Genomic DNA, 11,507 nt, shown 5'->3' with positions numbered 1-11,507 from the left:
GGATCGGTTTGTAGTTGTGTTTATCGATGATATTTTGGTCTATTCGAGAAATGAAACCGATCATCTTTGAACACACAGGATTAGTGTTGCGATTTTACCGGATAAGCAGTTATATGCTAAGTTCAGAAGTGTGAGTTCGGTTAAGAGAGGTTAGCTTCTTGGGTCATGTGGTATCTGCATCGGGTATTCGAGTTGATCCGAGCAAAATTTCAGCCATACTTAAATGGAAGCCTCCAAGAAATATTACGAGGCTCGGAGCTTTTGGGACTTGCTTTTACTACTGAGACGGTTTGTAAAGGGTTTCTCGATGATAGCCACACCAATGACGTAAACCGCTTGAGAAAGATGTTAAGTTTGAATGGACAGAAAAATGTCAGAAAAGTTTCGATAAACTAAAGACTTATTTGACTGAAGCTCCAGTACTAGTGTAGCCCGAATCAGGCAAAGAGTTTGTCATTTACAGTGATGCATCCTTACTTAGGTTGGGTTGTGTATTGATGCAAGAAGGTCGAGTTGTAGCTTATGCGTCGAGGCAATTGAAGCCACATGAAAAAAATTATCCAACCCATGATCTCGAATTAGCTGCCATCGTATTCGCTTTGAAAATATGGAGACATTACTTATTTGGTGAGAAGTGCCATGTATTTTCGGATCACAAAAGTCTCAAATATTTGATGACTCAAAGAAATTTGAATCAGCGACAAAGACGTTGGCTCGAGTTGTTAAAAGATTATGAGCTTGTCATTGACTATCACAAGGGAAAGGCTAATGTGGTTGCGGATGCCTTAAGTCATAAATCCTTTGTTTGCTTTACTTAGCGATGAATGTACACTTATGCATTCTATCCGATAATGTGTTAGTAGCAGAATTAAAGGCCAAACCATTGTTGATTCATCAAATTCGTGAAGATCAGAAAGTCGATGACGAATTGGTCGCAAAACGGGCTGAATGTGTTTCGAATAGGGAATCAGAGTTTCAAATTGATGATGACGATTGTTTGAGGTTCAGAAGTCGTTTGTGTGTTCCAAGAAATTCAGAACTTATTTCGATGATCTTGAGCGAGGCTCATAGTAGCCGAATGTCTATCCACCCGGGTAGTACAAAAATGTACAATGATCTGAGACGTCAATTTTGGTGGCATGGTATGAAACGAGACATTTCCGATTTTGTTTCGAAGTGTTTATTATGTCAACAAGTGAAAGCGGAACATCAAGTGCCTACAGGTTTACTTTAGCCGATCATGATACCTGAATGGAAATGGGATCGAGTCACGATGGATTTTGTATCTGGGTTGCCATTGTCGGCAAGTAAAAAAGATGCGATTTGGATTGTTGTTGATAGATTGACTAAGTCGACTCATTTTATTCCCGTACGTACGGATTATTACTGGATAAACTAGCTGAATTGTATGTTTCTCAGATTGTAAGATTACACGGGGTACCTATTTCTATTGTGTAGGATAGAGATCCGAGGTTCACCTCGCGATTTTGGAAGAAATTGCAAGAAGCTTTGGGTACCAAGTTGCATTTTAGCACCGCTTTTCATCCTCAGACCGATGGTCAATCCGAACGAATAATTCAGATACTCGAGGATATGTTGAGATGTTGCATCCTTAAGTTTGGTGGTTCGTGGGAACGGTATTTACCTTTGATTGAATTCGCTTACAACAATAGTTTTCAATCAAGTATTAAGATGGCACCTTACGAGGCTTTGTACGGTCGTAAATGCCGTACACCATTGTTTTGGACCGAGCTCGGTGAAAGTAAAATTTTCGGAGTTGATTTGATTAAAGATGCTGAGCAGAAAGTAAAAATAATTCGTGAAAGTCTGAAGGCAGCATCAGATCGTCAGAAGTTGTACGCGGATTTAAAACGAAGAGATATTGAGTATCAGGTGGGAGACAAAGTGTTTCTTAAAGTTTCACCTTGGAAAAAGATACTCAGATTTGGCCGTAAGGGCAAATTGAGTCCGAGGTTCATAGGGCCGTATGAAATATCCGAACGAGTTGGTCCAGTGGCATATAGATTGATTTTACCCCCTGATCTTGAGAAGATTCTAGCGTTTTTCATGTTTCGATGCTTGACGTTCTGATCGATCCTTCGCACATAATTAATCCCTCCGAGGTTGAAATTCAATCCGATATGAGTTATGAAGAAGAACCGATTCGTATCCTAGCTCGTAAAGTGAAGGAGTTGCAAAACAAAAGGGTGCCGTTAGTAAAGGTGTTATGGCTCAAACACAGGATCGAAGAAGCTACTTGGGAAAACGAGAACTCTATGAAAGAACGATACCCAAACCTATTTACCGGTAAGATTTTTGGGGACAAAAATTTCTTAAGTGGGGGAGAGTTGTGACAGCCCTAAATTGACCCTAGTCGGGAAGTGGTTTTGGGACCACGAAACCGAGCCATAAGAAAATAATTAACAGTCATATTTAATGCTTATTATATATGAACATGCACGTGTGAAAATTTCATGCTTAAATTTTGTATATAGTATGTGAAATTTATCAAATAGGACTTGTGTGAGAAAATTTAGGATTGTGCTAGCCAAATGTCAAAGTGGCCTATTAATGCATGTTAGAAAATGCTTGTACTTGCATGTCAAATTACCCAAATTTTAGATAGTGGCGGCCATGCTATGGGTTAAAACATATTATAAATATTTTGTGTTAATATTTTGTGTTAAAATAATAAAATAAAAGGGTTAGTAATAAAGTAATAAAAATTGGGGGTGAAGAAAACAAAGTTCATCTTTGTTCTTCCTTCTTGAATTGAAAAGAAGAGAAGGGGAGACTTTCGGTCATGGAAGGAGAAGAAAGGTTAGTGAAAGGTGTTAGATTTGTTTTTAAATTCAAGCTTGTTTTAGGTTAATCATCTTGTTTCTTACTTAGCCCATGCCAAAAATCTTGAATCTTGATGGATGTATGGCACATTCGGTTATGGTTAATGAGGAGATAATTTGATTTTAGCCTTTAAACTTTGAGGAAGAAGTTGTTGTTGCAAGAAGTTGAGCTTATTGATAGTATAAATTTCTAATGCACCTATAGTAATAGCCGAACATGTAGTTGTTTAATGTTTTGAACAAGTGCCGTTTAGATGTTCTAAAATTGTCTAAATTAGATGTTTAATCATCTAAGGGTTCGGCATTGTGCATTCTTGTTAAGAGTTTGATTTGAAATCATGAGATCTTGTTGACTTGTGTTTAAATGACATTCGGTCATGGTCTATGGGTGTTTGCTAATCCGGTTTAAGTGCATAGGTGCTAAATACTTTGTATTGGAAATTTTGATGTATAAGTAGAAGTTAATTAAGATGATATTGGGTAAATTTTAGCTTAGTTGTGTTAAGTATTCGCAATATTCATAATAATGAATATGAGAGTGTACATAAATACGTGGTTGTGCATAACTTAAGTAATCGACTAAAATATGAACACCACATAAGTATATATATATATATATATATACTTATATGTATGTTAGTGCCTTATGTATACACCTTGTGTCATTGAGACCTTCGAAAATAAATATGTATTAAATTTATATTTGTAGTAGTTTAATGTGACTTACCAAGTACACAAATTTGAAAGCGAAATGGTGATAGACTTAAGTGGTAAATTGATTCAAATGAATTGGTTCTAAAATGTATATGAATGCCGTATGATTGTGTTTGATTGAGAGGTAAATTGTTTGATTTAGCTCAAGAGCTTAGAGGATCAAAGTTGGATAGGGGAAAGGAAAAAGTAATCGAATAGCCGTTGAAGTCGTTCGACAACATCCGAGGTAAGTCTTTGAGTAATGGAACTTAGTTTATGATTTGATTAAGTCATGACATATAAGCATAATAAATAAACGGTGATATAATGATTCTACTTGAATTATTTATCGAGGTAATTAGTTATACTTATGACTGGTAGCCGAATGTGTATAGAGATCATGTTACAAAGCCAACCAAAATCATGCTCTTTGTATGTGGCTATTAAGCCGAAAATGGTAAAGGTTGATAAGTGTCTTGTGTTTGAGTTCTAGTAAATGAATTAAGTTCGTTAACACCTCGTGTTCGACTCCGGCAACGGTCTCGGGTACGGGGCGTTACACTCAGCCTGATGAAAATGCAACTCTAGAGACTTATCCCCTATTTCTTTATCTCTGATCTGATCAATCCATGTTGGTCTAACCTGAAGTTTTGCCAACAGACTCCTATCGTTGAAAGGACTTAGTTGAGCGAAAATCGCTTCAGATCAGTCATAGCCCTACAGCTTAATGCATCGGCCACCACATTGGTCTTTCCAGGATGATACTCGATAGTGCAGTCGTAATCCTTAAGAAGTTCAACCTATCAATGCTATCTAAGGTTAAACTCCTTCTAAGTGAGGAGGTATTTGAGGCTCTTGTGATCAGTGTAGATAGTACACTTTTCACCATACAGATAGTGCCTGTAGATTTTCAGAGCGAAGACTACCACTACCAACTCCAAATCATGCATCAGATAATTAGCCTCATGAGTCTTGAACTGCCAAGACACATAAGCAACTATCTTTTCGTCTTGCATCATAACACAACCCAGACCCACATGTGACGCATCACTGTAAACCACGAAATCTCTACCAGGCTTAGGCTGTATCAAAACAGGAGCTTGTGTCAGAATAGTTTTGAGCTTATCAAAGTTCTCTTGCAGTGCATTAGTCCAAACGAAAGGAACTCTCTTACATAGTAGCTTAGTCATTGGAGCTGCGATCAAAGAGAACCCTTCTACGAAACATCGATAATAACCTGATAGCCCAGAAAGCTGTGAATCTCAGACATATTCTTCAGCTATTTCCAACCCAACACAGCCTCAATCTTATAAGAGTCAACTTGTATCCCCTCAGCAAAAACTACATGTCCCAGAAATGTCACTTCCCGAAGGCAAAACTCACACTTGTTGAACTTCGCATACAACTATTTCTCACGAAGAATCTGTAGAACCACTATGAGATGATCATCGTGCTGATCCTCTATCTTAGAATACACCAATATGTCATCGATGAACACCATTACAAACTGATCCAAGTAGGGCTGAAATGCTTGATTCATCAAATCCATGAATGCCGCTGGTGCATTAGTCAACCCAAAAGGCATAACAGAAACTCGTAATGCCCATACCGAGTTCTAAATGTCGTCTTATACATATTGACCTCCTTAACTCCCAACTTATGGTATCCTGAATGCAGATCAATCTTGGAGAACACCGAAGGCCCTCTAAACTGATCAAATAGATCATCTAACCTCGGAAGTGGGTGCTTGTTCTTAATCGTTAGCTTGTTTAGTTATCGGTAGTCAATACACATCCTCATTTTCCTATCTTTCTTCTTCACAAATAGAATCGGTGCTCCCTACGGAGACACACTGGGACAAATGAACCCACTATCTAACAGTTCTTAAATCTGAGCCTTGAGCTCAGTAAGCTCCTTCGGTACCATTCGGTACGCGGCGATAGACACCGGAGCTGTACCAGGAATCAACTCAATCCCAAACTCTACCTCTCAGCTCGGAGGCAACCCGGTAGCTCCTCAGGAAATACATCTGGAAAGTCTCTCACAGTTCTGATGTCCTTAAGAGGAGAGTCCTGAGAATCAGAAATAATGACGTAGGCCAAGAATGCCTTATACCCTTTTCGAACCAACTTTTCTACTACCAAAGCTGAGATCACATTAGTCAGGTAGTCTCGACGTTCCCCAATCGCCACTACCTCACTGTCCTCCTCGATCCTCAAGACAACTCTTTTCACCGTACAATTCAGACTCACCTAGTGTTTAACCAGCCAGTCCATTTTGAAAATTAGATCAAACTCCCCAAACGGAAGCTCCATTAGATCAGCCAAAAATACTATCCTTTGGACCTCTAACGAAACATCTCTAAACAATTTACTTACAGGATAGACTATCCCAATGGACTCACAACAGTTACCTCGCTAGAAGTACTCTTAACCAGAATGCTCAAAGTTTCAGACACAGTGCTAGCTACGTATGATTGTGTAGAACCTATATTTATCAATGCAAGATAAGGTACAATATAAATTAAGAACATACCCGTGATGACGTTCGGAGCATCTTGATCCTCATAGTGACGAGCAACATAAAACAAAGTAGGCTGCCTCGTCTTAGTCGATCCAACACCTCTACCCGGTGCTTTCTGTCCTTGGCCTATGCCGTTACCACCCCTGGCCTGACCTCAGCCTCTAGATGGCTGTTGAACTACCCTCGGTGGTTGTACAGTACCAATACCCATAGCTTGCATCTGATCGGTTCCCAGCGGACAATCTCTGACTCGATGCTCAGTAGAGCCACATCTTAAATAAGCCCCAATAGCCCTTCAACATTCGTCCGGATGGCATCTACCACAGTGGCCACACAGTGCCACCCTAGTAGGTGCAGTAGGAGGTCCAACTCTCATTGGCCCATCAGATTTGGCCTTTTTCTTAGGCCTCAACCCAGAACTCGAGGGCTCCGAATCCCTCTTGTTCTTACCCCTCTCGCGATCTTTGTTCTGGCGCTCTACGCGCTTAACATCCTTAGTAATCTTAGCCTTCTCAACCAAAACAGCAAACTCACGCTCCCTCTGCGGAGCTATCAATAACCTCAGGTTATCCCTAAGACTGTCCTTAAAACGAACACATCTATCATATTCAAACGCCACCATGCCTCGCGCACAACGGCTCAGCCTTAGAAATTCGGCCTTATACTCGGCCATTATACGGTCTCCCTGGGTGAGGTTAAGGAACTCCCGTCTTCTCGCGTCAATGTAACTGACCCCCACATACTTACTCTGGAAAGCCATATTAAAAAAATCCCATGTCAAATGGTTGGGCTGAGTGCCCTCTTTAACCATCAACCACCACTGGTACGCTTCATCACGAAGCTGAGATACAGCTCCTTTAAGCTTCTGTTCAGCAGTAAAATCCAAGTCGTCCATAATTCTCTCAGTGGCCTCCATCTAATACTCGACCACGTTAGGGGCGACTCCAGCTGTGACAGCCCTAAATTGACCCTAGTCGAAAAGTGGTTTCAGGACCGCTAAACCGAGTCACTAAAGTATTTGAGTATAATATTTATTGTCTAAAATATGTGAATATGAGTGTGTGAAAGTTTTAAGCTTCGATTTAGTTAATTGCATGTGAATTTAGTTAATAGGACTTATGTGTGACACTTTTGAAATGTGATAGGTTAATCTATAAGGATCTATTAGTGCATGTAATCAAAAGGGTGGACTTGCATGTCAATTTCCCCACTTTGATAGTAGTGGCCGGCCATGACAATGAGGATAGACAAAATGTGTTGGGTAATAACAATAAAATAATGTATTAATGGCATAAATTATAAAAAAAAATAAAGAAAAAGGGTGTTAAACTAATTAAGTGAATAAAACAAAGAAAAGAAAAAAAAGTGTTCATCTTTTAACATCCTTGGCGAAAATGCTAAGAAGAAAGGGAAGGGAAGCAAATATTCGCCACTCCTTCTAGTCTTGAATAAGGTATGTAATTCATGGTAGCTTTTGAAATTGTTGAATGTATTAAGCTAGTTACTAAGTCCCTTAGTTAGCCCATGTCCAAATTTTGGATCTTGTTGGTAACATGAGTAATCGGTCATGAGATAATGTTCAAGAAATGGTTGTTGTTCATGTTATTTGGATGAGAAATGGTAGTTAGGTGAAGTAGAGTCTAACAAATGAGCACATATGTGCATTAGTTGCTAAATGGAGAAAAATCGGCTAACAAGTGTGTACTAAGGCCGAATATGATTTTGAATATTATTGAGTAATGTATGTGTTTTGAATTGATGGAATGTAGAGGATGCTTTAATTGTGTTATGAACAATTATATGTTAAATTAAGGTTTGCTAAGCTAGCTATTAAGGTGAAGTGCAAATGTTAGTATTTGATTACTAGTGTATATATGTGTATTAGCCGAGTTTTGAACTTGAAACAAAATGGTATTTAGTCAATACAAGTAACCATATTTGTAAAATGTATTAACTATATAATCGGCCTCAACATAGACATGCATATTCGGCCACATGAATGAATACATAGATTGATGTTGTACGTTCGGCTATAGGTAAGCATATTGATGGCTTTATCTTGACTTAGAAAATTGGCTAAAGGAGAATATTGGCTAATATGTTGAATTTGATTCATGATTTCATACATATATGACTCTAATGCCTCATATATATGGGCTAAGTACCTTAAATTTCTCTTTGATGTTCAAAATGATTAAATCAATTTATTTGTTAAATTAAGCTCAAGAGCAAAGGGGAACAAAATCCGATAAAGGAAAGGAAAAGGTGATCGAATAGCCGTTGAAATCGTTCGACAACATCCGAGGTAAGTTTTCGAGTAATGGAACTTAGATTATGATTCGATTAGGTCATGACATATAAGCATAATAAATAAACAGTGATATAATGATTCTACTTGAATTATATATTGAGGTAATTAGTTTATACTTATGACGGCAAATAGAATGCGTATGGAGATCATGTTATATAGCGAATCAAAACCATGCTCTTTGTATGTGGCTATTGAGCCGAAAATGGTAATGGTAGATAAATGCCTTGTGTCGAGTTCTAGTAATGAAAACGAAATAAAGATGTGTTATGATTTGTGGACATATGTGCATGATTATTCGGATGATAACGGACTAAGATCCGAAGGCATTCGTGCGAGTTGCTATATCCGGGCTATGTCCCAAGGCATTTATGCTAGTGATTATATCCGGCTAAGACCAAGGCATTTGTGCGAGTTGTTATATCCGCTAAATCCAAGATACTTGGGTTTGGAAGTGAGCGATCTTGCTGTAATAATTTCAATTAATCGTTCATAAAATCCAAACGATAAGGTATGTTTCATATATGCATCGGAAAAGTCGATTCGTTTTAAATAGTATTCGTTCAATTGATTAACGAACTTTCAGCCTTTAGTTAGGTTTGATACCTTGTGTATGAATATATTGATTGAAGCGTAAAGTAAGTATGATTATGAGAATGTGCATATATGAAGTTATTCATTTAGCCATATGAATGTTATACTTTAGTCAAAACTAATTTCATTACTCAAAACTTACTAAGCATTAAATGCTTATTAGTTTCTTTGATTCTCTGTTTTATAGATTTTGGTTAAATCACTATCGGACTCGGGAGTGTCAAAGTCGAAGTCGTCCACACTATCTAAACCACTTTTGGTACTCTTTTAGTTCAATTTGAAAATGGCATGTATAGGGCTGACCCTTGTTGTTAATTGAGTACCCATTTGTAATGTATATTCGTATAGTCATGCGAAAATGGCTCGTATATTTTGAAGTATAACATCATGGTCTTATGGTATGGTTATTAAGTGACGTGGAAATGTTTGGTAATGACTAGCCATTGGAATGGCCAATCATGGTTCTATTGGTGCTACGTACGTCGTGGCTAATCGTGAACATACTTGGAAATAATGTATGTTAATTTGCTAATTGAATCATGGAAACTATGAAATAGGTGAAATTTGCCTTAAAATAAATGCTGACAGCAGCAGTGTTGTAAGTTTTAAAAATCACAAAAAATAGTAGAAATGTAAATAAATAATGAATAAATTATGTAATCTAACCTTGATGAGTATATTTTCATATGGAAGAAGCGAAACGACCAAATGAGCCGTAATTTACGAGATGTTTAAGTTTTCATGAAACAGGGCCAGAGCGATTACTGTATCCCCTGTTCTGGATTTGAAAATTTACCATAAATTAACCAGAAATAATTAGAAGTCATGCTTTATATATACAGATTCCTTTTTGAGTCTCGTTTCATTAGAAACAAACGGCATATGTATTGAAGCCCTGTACAGGGAGATATCTAAGTCGTAATACATGAAGGTCAGAGTAGTCAAACCCTGAAACAGGGGAGACTTTAACTAATAAACTGTAGTAATTGGCCCAACCAAAAATTCTAGAAAAAAAATCTATAGTTGGATATATGAGTCTAGTTTTAGGGAAAATTTACGGAATCAGTTTTCGAGTTTTGGAACTCGAGATATGATTTTTAAGGTGACAGTGACGCAGTTAGCCAGCTTGTCTGGAAATTTTAAAATGAACTGTGTAAATAAATGAATTAAGTTCGTTAACACCTCGTGTTCGACTCCGGAAACGGTCTCGGGTGCAGGGCGTCACAATTTTATTGGTATCAGAGCTATGGTTTAGTCGATTCTGGGACTATCGTAATACGTCCGGGTCTAGCTATATATGCCGATATGTGTTTATTTGATAGTGTGGAGATTTCTGACAGTTAAAAATGTGTTTATTTATAGTAATGGATCCCGATCCAAACCGAACGATAGTTGATGATCTTGAGAGTGTAGCGCCTGCTCCCGCACAAGGGACAGCGCCGGTGGACTCTCAACCTATTGCTAGTAATCAGAATGATGAAGCTAGACAGGCTTTTTATAGTGTGATGAATGATTGGTTCAACCAATACATTCGAACTAATACGGCTGTTCCACAACCCCCATTCTCGACTAATACAACCCCACACTGCGATACCTCCGTAATCCGACGATAAGGTTAAATAAGCCCCAGTTGATAGAATCCAAAACACGGGCTATTGAATTTAAAGCTACTGACAATGACGATGCCGAGCAAGCTGAATTTTGGTTGGACAACACTATTCGGGTACTTGATGAACTATCTTGCACACCCGATGAATGCCTAAAGTGTACGATCTCCTTGTTACGTGATTCTGCCTACTATTGGTGGAATACGTTGATTTCTGTTGTGTCCAGAGAGCAAGTAACTTGGGAGTTTTTCCAAACCGAGTTTTGGAAAAAGTATATTAGCCAGAGATTCATTGATCAAAAATGAAAAGAATTTCTTAAACTTAAACAAGGTTCCATGTCGGTTACTGATTATGAACGAAAGTTTGTAAGGCTTAGCCGATGACGCTGAATGCATTTCTTGAAGTCTGTGATGTGTAAACGTTTGAAGATGGATGAACGATGATATAAAGTCTGTATGTTGGCATTTTAGAAATCGAGAATTTGTGGTACTTGTCGAGCGAGCTTGCAAAGTCAAGAGCTCGATGAGGAGAAAAGAAAAGGCGATATGGGAGCAAAGGAGTTTTGTAAGAGATCTTCGGGAAAGCCCTTTCAACAGTCATCAAAGAAATTTAGAGATGATTTAGGCCGATCTAGAGACACTTCGGGCTTTTCTAGACGAGATCGTGATTGACCCCCTGTGAGTACACGAGTCACTTCGGTTGCCAGTGTTGGAAATGATCGTCAAGACAGAACAGAGTGCGATATTGTGGTAAATGGCATTTGGGAAGTTGTAGATTCCATGACCGCTCCTGTTATAAGTGCAGATCAGCTGACCACTTTATCAAGGATTGCCCGAGGCTGTCTGAACAAAATGTAAATCAGAGTGGGAAACCGGGTGCTACTATCGCCGAGGTAGACCATCTAGAAATACGGACATCCTAGTGGTGGTCGAGAGGATC

Source organism: Gossypium arboreum, chromosome 11 (genome assembly GCF_025698485.1).
Source record: "Gossypium arboreum isolate Shixiya-1 chromosome 11, ASM2569848v2, whole genome shotgun sequence".
Taxonomy (NCBI): Eukaryota; Viridiplantae; Streptophyta; class Magnoliopsida; order Malvales; family Malvaceae; genus Gossypium; species Gossypium arboreum.
This window is presented reverse-complemented; position numbering follows the sequence as displayed.